Source organism: Equus asinus, chromosome 4, assembly GCF_041296235.1.
Source record: "Equus asinus isolate D_3611 breed Donkey chromosome 4, EquAss-T2T_v2, whole genome shotgun sequence".
NCBI classification, from domain to species: Eukaryota; Metazoa; Chordata; class Mammalia; order Perissodactyla; family Equidae; genus Equus; species Equus asinus.
Genome location: NC_091793.1, coordinates 39,645,502 through 39,659,585, shown reverse-complemented (window position 1 = coordinate 39,659,585; position 14,084 = coordinate 39,645,502). Strand labels below are relative to the sequence as shown.

General features: G+C 34.5%; 1 protein-coding gene across 16 annotated transcripts in view; it reads left to right on the top strand.

The window, feature by feature from the left end:
- The window catches only part of ANKS1B (ankyrin repeat and sterile alpha motif domain containing 1B), a 1,016,307-nt gene that overhangs the window by 297,785 nt on the left and 704,438 nt on the right, over positions 1–14,084 (top strand). The window lies entirely within an intron of this gene.

Here is a 14,084-nt window from a genome sequence, read left to right as displayed (position 1 = left end):
GCTTTTTTATTTAACATTTTCCATATTTTCATAGTATTTATAAACATTACTTTTAATTAGACAGTATATCACTAAGAAATGGAAACACTGCTGAAGAAGTAATTTTCAAGATGGAGTACAAAGATCAATAAGAATTCTCCCCTTTCACTGAAGATCCTTTAGATTCTTTGAGATTCATTTCATAGTAGACTGTGGAAAAAATCTTAAACCAAAGCAACATTTTTTTCTAAGGAAGAATTAATTCAGAGAATTAAAAGGCATATTTTCAGTCTCTTTCAATTATGCAAAGCCTGGGAATATTATTAATGATTTAAGATGAGAAGATAAATAATGAGACATGGACGAAACATGACAGAAAAGCACAAACATGATCACTCCAGAACATGTTTCTGTATAAACACACACAGTAGAGAGATCCAACAGGAGATAGCCCACAAATGTGCTACATGTAGAAGAAAGATCAACTTTCAAAAAAATTTTGGAACACCTGTGTAGGAATAGTTATCTGTGACTTAAAGAAAGTGGAAATCCTCTATTGAGAATGGCTTCCTTACTCAGAAATAAAGAGAATTAATTTGATTAGTCGCACTGAAGAGGAAGGGAGTAGCTCTACTTAGGAAAGGCAGGTGGTAATGCTACAGAGAGGTGTCTTCAGTTTAAAGGGTGCCATGCTCTATCACAGATGCTTGAGTTAAGCAGGGGATACATCCTTCGTGCGTTGCCACTGGCTCTGGACATCACTAGACAGAGCTTGTCACCTCTTTCCTTGAAGGGCCTCTCTGTTTTCCCTTCTTTTGCTGCCTCCTTCAATGGGTTAACTGGATCCTGAGGTATCTCTTTTTCTTATTTGCTTTACTCCTCATAGCTGCTTAATCAAGACAGGCCTGAGAAGTACAAAGTAGACAGCTTTTTCACACTTAAATACTTATACAATACAGAGAATAATGCCTTAACTTTTCAAATGGAACACAGTTGGTTTTAAATATACTAGAGATTTATTGATAAATTCAGGAAGTACCAACATACCATGTAAATGTGTAAATGAAAGAGAAAGAAGTTTACAGTTGATTTTATCCTAAAAATAAAGTTCAATCAGCCTATTGAAATAAGGTAATGCAAGCAAAGAATTTAGCATAGTGCTTGGCATATAGTAAGTGCTCAAACACTGTAGACTCTGGAGCTGGATTTCTAGGATTCAAATCCCATCTATGTTTGTTTCTTATTGGCTGTGTGACTTTGGCCAAGTTACTTAAACTCTCTGTGCCTCAGTTTCAGTAACTATAAAGTGAGGATAATAATAGTATTGTCTTATAGGGCTGCTCTGAGAATTGAATGAGTGACTATGTAGAAAGCGTTCAGAACTATACCTGGCACGCACTGTCTTAGATGTGTTAGCTATTATTTTGCAGTGGTGGTTGTTATTAAAGAAATCATAGATCATTTTTGTGCCACAAAACAAAATAAAATGAAAACTATGTCAAATAAAAATATATCAGAAATCTTTTATTAAAACAAAGCTTATTCTTGTTTGGAATAAGAATTTTGTCTATCAGCTCTGTATTTTTTTTGAACTCCTACATTTTATGACTTTATATTATTTTAGACTTAAGAAAAGGAGCTATTGGACTTCAGATCATATTCCTCAAAATCCAGCTAAGTACAATTGGCATTTTTTTCAAACTGACAAATTTGTTCTAATCATCTTGTTTAAATGAACATCATGAATACTAAATGTGTGGTATATTCTTCATGCTACTGAAAGACAATTGGTTTAGACATTCAGAACATTTAAATGAGAACTTCTCATGTGTGAAAATCAAGTTACTGATGATAGGAATAAGTTAAGTTACGAAACGAATTTCTTGTAGAATTTCACAGATTGATACTTCACTAATCTTGCTTTAAATAATAAATTCCTGGACATACATGACTTCTCCAGTCATAGAAACCTTCCTTCTGAATTCATTTTCTGATGTATTACCTCATTAAGAATTCTGCCTGTAATGCCTCCATTAAAGCTCTATCACTATTTTTTAAAATCTCAAACTGGGAATTAAAAATAGTTTCATAAGAGCTTTGTTGTAGCCCAATCCGTCTGAGATGGCCTTGCCTCAGACGGAGTCTCTGGGGCTGCTGGCCCAGTCTCACCTATCACAAAGGCCTCAGGTTGTTTGTTATCAGATTCAACCTTTTTAATTTTATAAAAAGGAGATACTTAAAGAAATTTAGGCAGGGCGATAGATAAGCTCTGGGTATACTCAGAAAACATATTAGTGTGTGCTTTTTAAAAAATAGCATTTTTGCCTTGATGGAGAAACTTTGAATCGCACAGTGATGGTTATGCTAAATGTGTTATATATAACAAATGAAGTATGGAGGAAAGGTGGGCTTAGGAGGCCTGGGCGTGGGTCAGCTCTACAGCTGTCTAGAGTGTCTCACCTGGACAGCTATTTAATTGCTATGACTCTCTCTCTCTTTTTTAAACTCTAAAATAAATATATTATACTAGATCATCGTTTCCTAAATGGTGTTGTAATTACTAGCTCTGATTTCTAGTCTGTAGGTATTACTAACATAAAGGTTCCATGGTCAAATATATTTATGAAATCAAAGAGGTTTCTTTCCTACTGAATTTCTTAGAGTGGGTGGTATGATATGCATCTCCAAAAGGGGGAAGAGAACAAGTAGAGTTTCCTAAATTTGTGTGACTGTAGAACCCTTTTTGGCAGTGATACTATTTTCGGAATACCCTTTGGGAACTCCCGAGCTAGATTACCTTATTGGTAACTCTCAATTCTTATTCTGTTACATTTGCTAATATACCTTTAGTTAAGTTGTGGAATATAAAGGCATCATCATTAATATTCTTGACTTTCTTGAAGAGAGTTCTATAATAAAAATTTGTTTCCTGTTTTCATTCATTGTCACAAGCCTCTACATAGCTAGCATCTCTAATATAAAAAGGTTGAATCTTATACATTAATTTTTCAAATTAGGAGGCATTATTTTTTGTGTAAAGCAAATTATATTTGTAAAATATCACAAAAGGCAATCTCTCAATTACTCTTTCTGCTTTCCCTAAGTGCATTAATATAATGAGATACTGTGAAAATTAAGCTAAAGATACAATCTTATTTTGGAAAATAATCTTTTTCTTTCAGGCAGTGTTACAATTTGAGGATGGAGTAGAGTTATTAAAGGAAATATAACAAAGAAATCTTATTTATGAAAATAAAACTGTATTGGTAAGAAAGAGGTAGAAATTTTAATTGGAAAAGTTTGCACAGAATAAAAAGTTTGGTAAAAAATTAAAGATCATCTTCATAGGCTAGAATAAAAGGCTGAAATATATTTTGGAATTTGCTTTTAGGTGATCTTTATTATTCTGATCTATTGAGAACTACTGGACATCAGTACCACAGTAAAGTATTATATGCTGACTCTATCCAAAGGGGCTTTTAATCTAGTTAGAGGCATAGAACAGACACATAAAAGAAATGCAGGACAGCATTTGCTGAGCTCTAAACTTTACAAGTATGGTGGAAATACTGAAGAGGCATTATGACTGATAGCTGGCATGATTGCAGAAAATTTCCATGGATTAAGTAGAACCCAAGGTAAAGACTGAACTTTGAAAGCAGAGAGAAGGAAAGACATTCTAGGTAGAAGGAGTGATGTGAGAAGGTAGACAGGAATTCTTATGTGTTAGAGGAAACAATTCATAAATCATTTACATTAGGACAAATGATTCTCTACATTCTCTACTTGGAAAATAAGTGTTAAAATAGGACTGGAGATGCACGTAAGGAATTTGGAGGGATTTAGAATTCCTTTGATTTTCTCAAGCTTTAGTTTATATTAGATTAAGAAAGCCTGCTTAGAAGCAATTTTTGACCGAGTTAAGTTTTAAAATCCCTCCTGAGCTAACTATATGTCTTGGCATGAGTGATTGCTATCTCCTGGGGCTAATAACTGAGGCATCGTTTCTCAGAGCAGGAATCTCTGGCCCAGAACAACACATCTGTGAATAGTGATTTGATGACCACAGAAGCACCTGCTTGTCAAATCCTCAGAATCCACAATCTTCCTGTAGCTTTTTTGTTTTCTGTCTCTGCCTGGTGCTCCTTTTTCAACAACATTTATTGAGCATACCCTGTGCTCTCATAAAGATGATAATCTCTTTCTTTTCTTCCCAGCAGCACAAAAATACTGCAGTTATTGTGATTTGGTTTTGTAGGAGAAATGATGTAGAGCTTTGGCAGGCATGGGATGGAAGAGTTTTAAGGACCACTGGGCTAGGGTAATTTTCATCGTCAGTTCCCTGGAGGATTCATATAAGTAATAATTTTTCCTTTCCAAAGCCTTTAGGATTGGCAGGTCTCTTCAGCATTTAGGAGGTCCCTAGCACCAGGGCCCTAACTATATTTGAGCAGACATAAATAAAATACTAAACACTCTTTTTTCTCTGATGCAGACTTTAAAAATTTTCCAAAATGGTGCAGGCAATGTCTAATGTTAGCTCGCTAAAACTCAACGAAGACCAAGTTGAAGCATTCATGACACCATAAAAGTGGTGGAGGAATTGCCTTGGAACATCTTGGTAGCAGCAATCAAAGCAGTTTCTACTTAACATCGTGTTATTGACCATTTTATAACTTCAACCATACTCATGGCCAATGATTCCTAAATCTAAACTTCTAAATTTCTAAATTTAGATGTACATATTTAAGTTTCTAAATCCTTCTCTTGGACTCCAGGCTTACAAATCCAGTTATCTACCGGCATCTCAATTTGGATGTCACACAGACCCTTCTAAATCAGCAAATCCAAAGCCAAGCTCATCTTGCCCCTCTGCACCTCCTCCAGTATTCCCTATTCTCAGTTATCTTCCCCAGTATCCACCCACTTGCCAAAACTGGAAATTTAGAAGTTGTCATAAATTCCTCCTTTTTCTCTACATTCAGTTTATAATAGCCACATTCATATCTTATCCATCCCTTCCTTTTATCCCTGAGTAATTGTTATCTTAATCTTCTCCTGCCTCCTACTAATCTCTCTTCAATATTATCTCTGTAAGAATCTTTCTCTAACATGCAAATATCACAGTAACATGCTGAAAATTAAACCACTTAAATTGTACCCATTACCTATAGGATAAAATCTAAACTTCTCTGTAGCCAATCCAGTCATCATCATCTGGTCCCTGCTCACCTGCCTGGCCTCCTCTCCTACTTTCTGCTATCTTACTTCTTCCACGTGCCATACCCCTCAGCCTCTCCATGCCTTCCATGTCTCCTCTACCTCCACCAGACTGGATGACTCTATTGCTGTTCTGGTAAGCCGAAAAGTGACCCCCAAAGATATCAGTCTCAATCCTTGGAACCTGTAAATGATACCTTATTTAGAGAAAGGGGTCTTTGTGGATGTAGTTAAGTTAAGGATCTTGAAATGAGAAGGTTATCCTGGATTACCTGGGTGGGCCCTAAATGCAATCACGTTTTTCTTTGTAAGAGGGAGAGAGAGGGAGATTTTACAGACATAGAGAAATTTCAAGACACTGGCCTTGAAAATTGGAATTATAGGGCCACAAGCCAAGGAATGCTTGCAGCTACTAGAAGCTGGAAGGGGCAAGGAATGAATCCTCCAACCTCTGGAGGGAGTGTGGCCCTGCAGACACCTTGAGTTTTGCCCAGTAATATTGATTTCAGATTTCTGGCCTCCAGAACTGTGAGAGAATAAATTTTTGTTCTTTTAAGACATAATGTTTGTGGTAATTTGTTATAGCAGCCATAGGAAGCGAATACAACTCTTATTCCTGTTATTTCACTGAGCGTTTACTGCTCTCAGACATTATTTACCCCCAACCTGGAATGCCCTCTTCTGTCTCTCTGCCTGAAAAATGTTTTTATTTTCAGAGTGTACTCTGTATAGCCTTTTCTGATGGTCTCTGGCAAGTCAACACTCTGTCTCATTGTGCCTGCTGTTTGATTTTTTGTTTTGTTGTTGTTTTTCAACATCCTTATATTTATTGCAGTGGTATAAGAGGCAGTATAGCTATGTTAATGGTTAGGGATACAGGCCATTTGATTCATTTGGGATGGTTTGAGTAACCTTGTACGAGTTATATCTCTAAGCTTGTTTTCTTATCTATAAAATGGGAATAATAACAGTAGCAACCTTATAGCTTTCTTGTGAGGACTGAATGAGATAATGTATGTAAATATGATATCTGGAAATTAGTATATGCTCAAAAAATGTTAACTGCTCTTGAAGAACTGTATTTTAATTGTTTTCATGACTGTCTCTTAACAGGACTATGAGCTCTTTCAAGGAAGAGAGAATTATTCTAATACTAAGTACCTGGCTAGTACTTTGATTAGTACTTAATGGATAAATGAACAAAATGTGTCTTTTACCATAGGTCTTGCTCTTAAATCGTTATTCCCTTATCTGGAGCTCTCAAAATGCCTAATCTTGTTTTCCTTCATCCTCCAAAAATGTGACATTGTATTTTTTATCTATAGAATGTGGCAGCATATTAGCTCTTATCTCTGTAATGGAGTTCTTATGGATGAAAGACTCACATGGTAATTTTCCTACTTCTTGGTAAGGACTTTACGAATATTTTTCAACTTTGTATATAATTCAAGAGATCCATGTTTCCTTGACCCTATTTCACTTTTTACTGAGATCAGTGGTAGGCCTTCTGAGAAACTTAAAGGAAAAAGCAATTTAACATTTAGTTAAGGAAAACTTATCCATGTGTGCAGCTCATTTGTATGGCTTTGTAATCAGAGGCCAAGAAGTATAGAACTATTCATTTTATTTAACAGAAGTATTCAGGATTTCTGATTGCTGGAGATTCTATCATCTGCCTCAATCTCCATTTTCTAGGACCCATTTGACATTTTTAAATGCCTAGCAAAAACGATTGATATCATTCACCAGAAAAATCTATTATTGTCGAAATCATCTTTGTGGAAATTCTCTTAAAATAATAATGGTCATTTTTCCCTGAGGAAACTTACATGCTGTTTCTTTGTACTCCTTACTATTGCAAATACCTTTCAAAGAAAATGAAGTAGTTGAGAGAATGTCTTACATGATTGCTTTAAAGATCAGAAGTGTATAGAAGAAATACTTGACAGTCTGATGACTTAAATATAATCTTGAACTTTGTTTAGTTGAGTCTTCACAAAACTCGTTGTACCTAAGGGAGTATGTTCAAATTTCCTAAAACTATTTAGTAAAAGATAAGATATAATGGCATGTGTTCATTTAATATGCTATGTTGTAATTATCTTTTTAGTTCTTTCTTTCTCTCTGATGTTAAATGCTTTAAGGGAAGGGATTATGTGTTATTCACCTTTTTATATCTAGCAGACTGCCTGGCCATCATTAGCAGTGAAAAAGACAGACAACGCTAAATGTTGGCAAGGATGTGGAGAAACTGGAGCCCTCATGCATTGTTGGTAGGAATATAAAATTGCAGTCACTTTGATTAAAAAGTTTGGTGGTTTTTTAAAAAGTTGAACATAAATTTACCACATGACCCAGCAATTCTACTGGGAATCTGCCCAAGAGGAACGGATTCCATTCTTTGCTCATCGATGTCCTCTCTTAGTCTCCTCCCTGGTCCTCCAGTCTAATCCCAACAATATAGATGCTTCCTTACTTCTCTTTTTTGCCCTGTCCTGAGGTCAAAGTAACATAGCTAAACTAAAGATCTACATAGGTAAAGCCAAGAGCATGAGGAGGTAGTGGCATTTTTATATGCAGGAATAACTGATTTGGTGATACACATTTTATCTATGAGATAATTGGTAATTTTGAGAAAACATCTAATGTGCATTTTTGTGTTAGATATAGTTTCATTTTTTTGTCTCACAATTATGGAATCACAGAATTTTACAGTTGAATCATACTATAGAGTTTAAAATCACATAAAATAAATAAGAAGCTATACTGGGTTGAAGAGCATCCTTCCAAAAATTTGTGTCCACCGTAACCTCCAGAATGTGACTTTATTTGGAAATAGGGTCTTTGCAGATGTAATTAGTGAATATGAGGTCATACTGGAGGAGGATGGATCCTAAATCCAATATGACTTGTGCCTTAATAAGAAGAGAAGATGCATAGATACACAGGAAAAAGGGCCATGTGACAATGAAGGCAGAGATTGGGGTAATGCAGGTGTAAGCCAAGGAATGCCAAGGGTTGCTGATACCATGGGAAGTTAGGGAGAAGAAGAAAAGAATCTTTCCCTATAGCTTTTAGAGGAAGCATGATACTGCTGACTGACACCTTGACTTCAGACTTCCAGACTCCAGAACTGTAAGAGAATAAATTTCTGTTGTTTTAAGCCACCCTATTTGTGGTACTTTGTTATGGCAGTGCTAGAAAGCTAATGCACTACATTTATTCAAACTAACAATATACGTATTTGTTCACATCAAAAAGTCTGTTAAATGATTTGTTTTGGCAAGGAAGTTTCTGGCTTTAAAATTATTTCATAGCTAGCCTTGGAGCCAAGCAACTCATATTTCAGGGATGCCATCCATCTATTTAAATTGATATCATAAACATTTACCAAAGAATCAAGCTGTGTTGATTGTTGACACTTACAAAAATCTAAGCTGCAATTTAGAAAGTTGGTGAGAAGTTTCTCTAAGATTAATTTAGTGGTAGAATTGAAGGATTACATGTTTTTGACTTTCAACACAGTGAAAGATGTATGCCATGTATGATGCACAAAGCATGTGTTTTGTTTGAAATTGTTTTAATTTAAAGGCGTTTAAAGGTGTCATACAGGGACATTTTAAAATCTGGGTAGATGTACTTACTATGTAGATTTTCCTTCATATGGGTTAATGTATAGGATCATATAATTAAAGGAACTATCTTGGAACACCTGGCTAGCCTATGGCAGTGCTAATTTGTTAAATTGAACAGAATTAGTTTAGTATTTTCTAAAGTGATTTGATACATAATAATATTGGTAGGTTTTCTCATTTTTTGAAAAAAATGTCTTTTGCATATTTAAGCATTTAAAATGAGATATCCACCTCATTGTTTTTTATTTTTTGCTAAGAAAAAGAATTTATAAAATACATCAGCAATTGTAGTATTTCTCGCACAATTTTCTAATAAGACCAGAGCAGATGCTCATTAGAGCTTGCCAAAATAGTTCTACCTATTAAAATAGGGAACAAATTTGTTAAGGTCCTTCTAACTGTATGTCCTATGTTGTGCTGGCAACTGTAACATCATAGGCTTTGGGACCTCTTAACTTAAAATATTTCTAACAAAGTCAAATATTGCAGAGAATCAACTTTGAGTTTATAAAGTCCTTCCATTTGGATCTCATAGAGTTGTTTGTTGTCTTATTTAATTCTCAGATGACCATATGAGTTAGGTGTTAATGTCTCTGTTTCTCAGATAAGTAAAACTGAGTGCTATGTGACTCACCCAAGTGGTGGAGTTATTATTTGAGCCCAGATCTGCACCAAAATCTATGCTCTTTCAAGGATAACATATTGCTTTACCTAACTTGGATTGAGTTACAGTTTGTTTAAAATCACTGGACTTTATGTAAAAGATTAGAATTTGAATCCTGACTCTTCCATTTATTAACTATGTAGCATTAGGCCAGTTGTCTTAACCTCAATTTTATCTATAGTAATCATAATTCCATTTATTATGTGCCACTTGTTCTAAGCACTTCACAGTTATTGATTCATTTAATCCTTATAATAACCCTATAAGGCAGATATTTTACGCATGAGGAAAATAATATTCAGATAGTTTAAATAACTTGACCAGAGTCACAAACTACTCAGTGACAAAGCATGGACTCTAGCATCAAAGCCTGTGTGCTGTGCTGCCTCTCTGTGAAGACAGAGATAAATGACACTCATCACAGGCTGGTTGTTAGCATAAATGATGTGTATATAGGCACTCTGTAAACTGGAGAGGACTAAAGAAAGGTTAGTTATTATGAATAAGAATACTTCTCTTTAACTGTGGGGAAATGTCAGGGTAGGCAGTTTTCTTATAATAAGTTTCTATGAAATTTAAATGCTACTGTCACATACTTATAATCCTAGTTATATATTTTTTGAAATACTCTTTGAAGCAAGATATGCATTTTGCTTCATTTAACAAATGAAACAAATGTAAAAGTTTTCTACTAATTTAGCAATTCATGTTTTATAATTACTTCTTGATCATTTGAATTGCTTTAACTAAGGATCATTTGTTGAAGTCAATTAGTGTTTTCTTTTATTAATATGCTAGTATTTGCATGAGAAGAATTCTTAAGTATTTTAAATTATTTGCTATATTGTGGTATTTATTTCAGAGAACATCTATTCCTTTTTGATGTCTAACCATTTCATTAGTGAGATGATTTTAGATATTCTTCATAAATTATCTTATTGGACTTCTGAATTTCAAACATTTTTCAATAAGACACTAAAATTCTGAATTGCAAAATTCTGCCAGTGGTTATCTATATTTGGTCTCTGACAACCAAGGTTGTTTTCTTTGATTGTCGTAGTGCCACTTCACTTGATGAGGACTGTCATAGTCTACCATCCTTTTTATTCTTCGTCAGCATCTTCATCTTCTTTTTTCTTCTCTTCCTCCCATTCCCCTCCATGTCTTCTTTGGTTCAACCTTTTGATTGTCTATGTTACAAAGCTCTTCTCTAATTTCTGGCAAGGATAAAAGAAAAATAAAATTCTTTTCACTTCTTTTTCATTTCCAATTTCTGTTCAGACATTAGATCAGATACCCTCTTTGAGTTGTGGGGTAGATTAGCAGAATGAAATTCCCTCACCACCCAGTAGTGAGTGAACAGTCAGTTTCCTTCCATTTGCTGCTTTGTCATGACAGGACTATTCACTTCAAACTATGATACTTTAGAAATCATATTCACATGTTTCTAATTGTCATAATAAAGAGCATTTCCTTTCCTTTAGATCATCTACCAAGATGGTTCTCATAATACAGTTCTGCGAAAATGAACAGAGCAAAAATCTCCCAATAGGAAGAATCTGGCTCCTGGTAATAAAGTCACCATTCTATTAGTGTGAACAGAGGGCCAGTCTTAAAGTATAATAATAGTATGCTCTACTTTTTCGCTGAGGTTCCTTGGCAATGTGGCAATGTTCTTTTGGCAATTTTCAGTCCATTTGAGTGTTAGTTTAAATAACTATACACACTGTTTGCTCTAATTATGAAATGTCATCAAAGATATGAGGGTCTGCATTCCATTTGTGTAGGGAGCAAGACTCACTGGTTTTGACTAGGACAGCACTGTGCCTCTTTCTCCTTGACATCCCCTACCAAATGTATGCCACCCTTCAGATCTGGGCCTGGAATGGTAAAGCTGAGAATTATTGCTCACCTTTGAGAATGGAGAGAACAATGTTAAAAGGGATTTATGATCTTAATATGGACTAAAGTAACAATCCTAAATGTTTTGGGGGTGGGGCACTTCTACTCTCTTAAGAGTTCTCCACGGTGTTGAAAATAATTACTCCTAGAAGCTACTTGTTGTTGGATTGATGAATAATTTTAAGCATTTTGTTGTAGTATGAAAGGAGGGTTCACCAAAAACAGATTTTATTTATAGGAATAGATTATTTTAACCAACACAGAGTGTATGAAAATAACACTTGTTATGTGTCTGAAAACTGTAGTCATGGTTACTTTGACCCTTGGAATATTTTTTCATCCTCTTTATCCTGGAAAGAAATCAAAACATCCTTTTCTGAGATGTTAGGACAATAAATAGCATTAATTTTTGTTCCAATTCAAGTATAAAGTATTTATATCAAATGAGATAATTTCTTCAACAAAGATATCTAAAAGGAAACTTAATAATTCTCTTTGATTCCTCTGGGACTAGTTCTGCAAAGTTATTAGAACAATAACTAGCCATCAGATAATAAGATCAGAATTATAGGTTTCATGGATTCAATTAATGTTTATATCCATATGTAAATTATTTAACCAGCTTTTAAATACATATTGGGTATCCAGCACAGTACCTGTGTTATGGAAGATAAAAAATAAAAGAAAGAAAAAATTATAATTGACCTGAAAGGACTTAAACTCTAGGAGGAAATATAAAGAAATATTTACACTCTAGAATAGAACATTGACTTTGCAATAATTTGTTCAATATTGTATGTTAAGCACAGAGACAATTTGAAGTAAGAAAATAAACATGTAGAGTGACGGTGATCTCCAAGAAGTCAGAGATTTTAAATCTATTTTGTTCAAATATTGTTTCTCTCATTATCACAAAAATACATGTTCATTGAAGAAAATTTGAAAAAGAAATTGCCTGTAAACTCTTACCCCCAAATAACCATTGTTTGCGTCCATGAATTCACCTAACGCTTTTTCCTTTATTTGTAGCCATTTTCTACCTGGAACAGTCTTCCCAACCCTCTTCACCTGGCTAATTCTTACTTATCTATACTTCAGGCCTTATTTTAAATGATATTTGCCCTCAAAAAAGTTTACAATCCTCCTAAATTATTTTAGGTCCTCCTGATAATATGCTCCTGTTTAGTCTCTGGGCTTTCTCTACATTCTGAAATTTTGATGATCCTGGATTCTGTGGTGGATGCTGGGGATACAGTGACAAACAAAAGAAACAGAATCTCTACCATCATGGAGTTGGCAGTTTTAATGGAGACAGATAAGAAACAAAAAAATGAATGTGCACATATAATTTTGTTGTAATTACTTGTAAATGTATTTTTCTCACTAGACTATCAACTCCAGAGGGTAAGGACCATGGCTCTTTTGTTTAGAGAAGTTAGATAGTAAATAAATCTGTATGTGTATTTTAAATGATCACTGAAGGAATGAACAAATAAGCTAACATTTTTGTGCATTTTTTCAAATTAATTCCGGTATATAAACATACAAATTTCATATATACTCAAAATTGGAATTTTTCTATAAATACATACTATACTTCTTTCACTTAACATTATATCTTGAACATATTCCTATGTGATTAAATGTCTTAATGGTTGCATAAAATTCCACTATAGGAATATACCAGGATGATTATTTAACCATTCCCTATTAAGATTCTTATTTTCACTTTTTTCCTGACTCAGAACTACACATTCATTTAGATTGTTTCCAGTGGTTTACTGTTATAAATTATGTTCTGATGAACATCTTTATGCATAAATCCTTCCTTGTATCTTTGATTATATTTACTCAGAAAAATTGAATCACTGGACAGAGGTTATTGTCTTTTTTAAGGCTTTTGTATAAATTGCCAAATCGTATTCCAGAAAGGTAAGTTATATTTCATTAAGGGACAATTTAGGAAATTTCATTAGATTTTAAAACTAGCAACGGATATGACCCAATCAAAAAGAGACTAGCTGGCCAGGAGCAAGAGCATGGAATGAGAAGTAGCAACAATTAAGGAGACAGCAAGTGCATCTTGTGGAGTGAAGAGGGATGGGGTTGGAAATCTTGGGACAGGTGAATGTTACATAAGAGGATTTCAAATTTTTTCAACAGGTAGATGAAAAAGATGTTCAATATCGCTAATTATTAGGGAAATGTAAATCAAAACTACAATGAGATGTCACCTCATGCCCTTCAGAATGGCTATAATGAACACGACAAGAAGTAGCAAGTGTTGGAGAGGATGTGGAGAGAAGGGAACTCTCGTACTTCACTGGTGGGAGTGCAAACTGGTACAGTTACTATGGAAAAAAATATGGAGATTTCTCAAAAAATTAAGAATAGAACTACCATACGATCCAGCTATTCCACTGCTGGGTATTTATCTAAAGAACATGAAAACACAAATGCTTAAAGATACATGCACACCTATGTTCATTGCAGCATTATTCACAATAGCCAAGACTTGGAAACAACCTAAGTGCCCATCAATGGATGAATGGATAAAGAAGATGTGGTATATGTACACAATGAAATACTACTCAGCTATAAAGAAAGATGAAATCTTGCCATTTGTGACAACATGGATGGACCTTGAGGGTATTATGCTAAGGGAAATAAGTCAGACAGAGAAA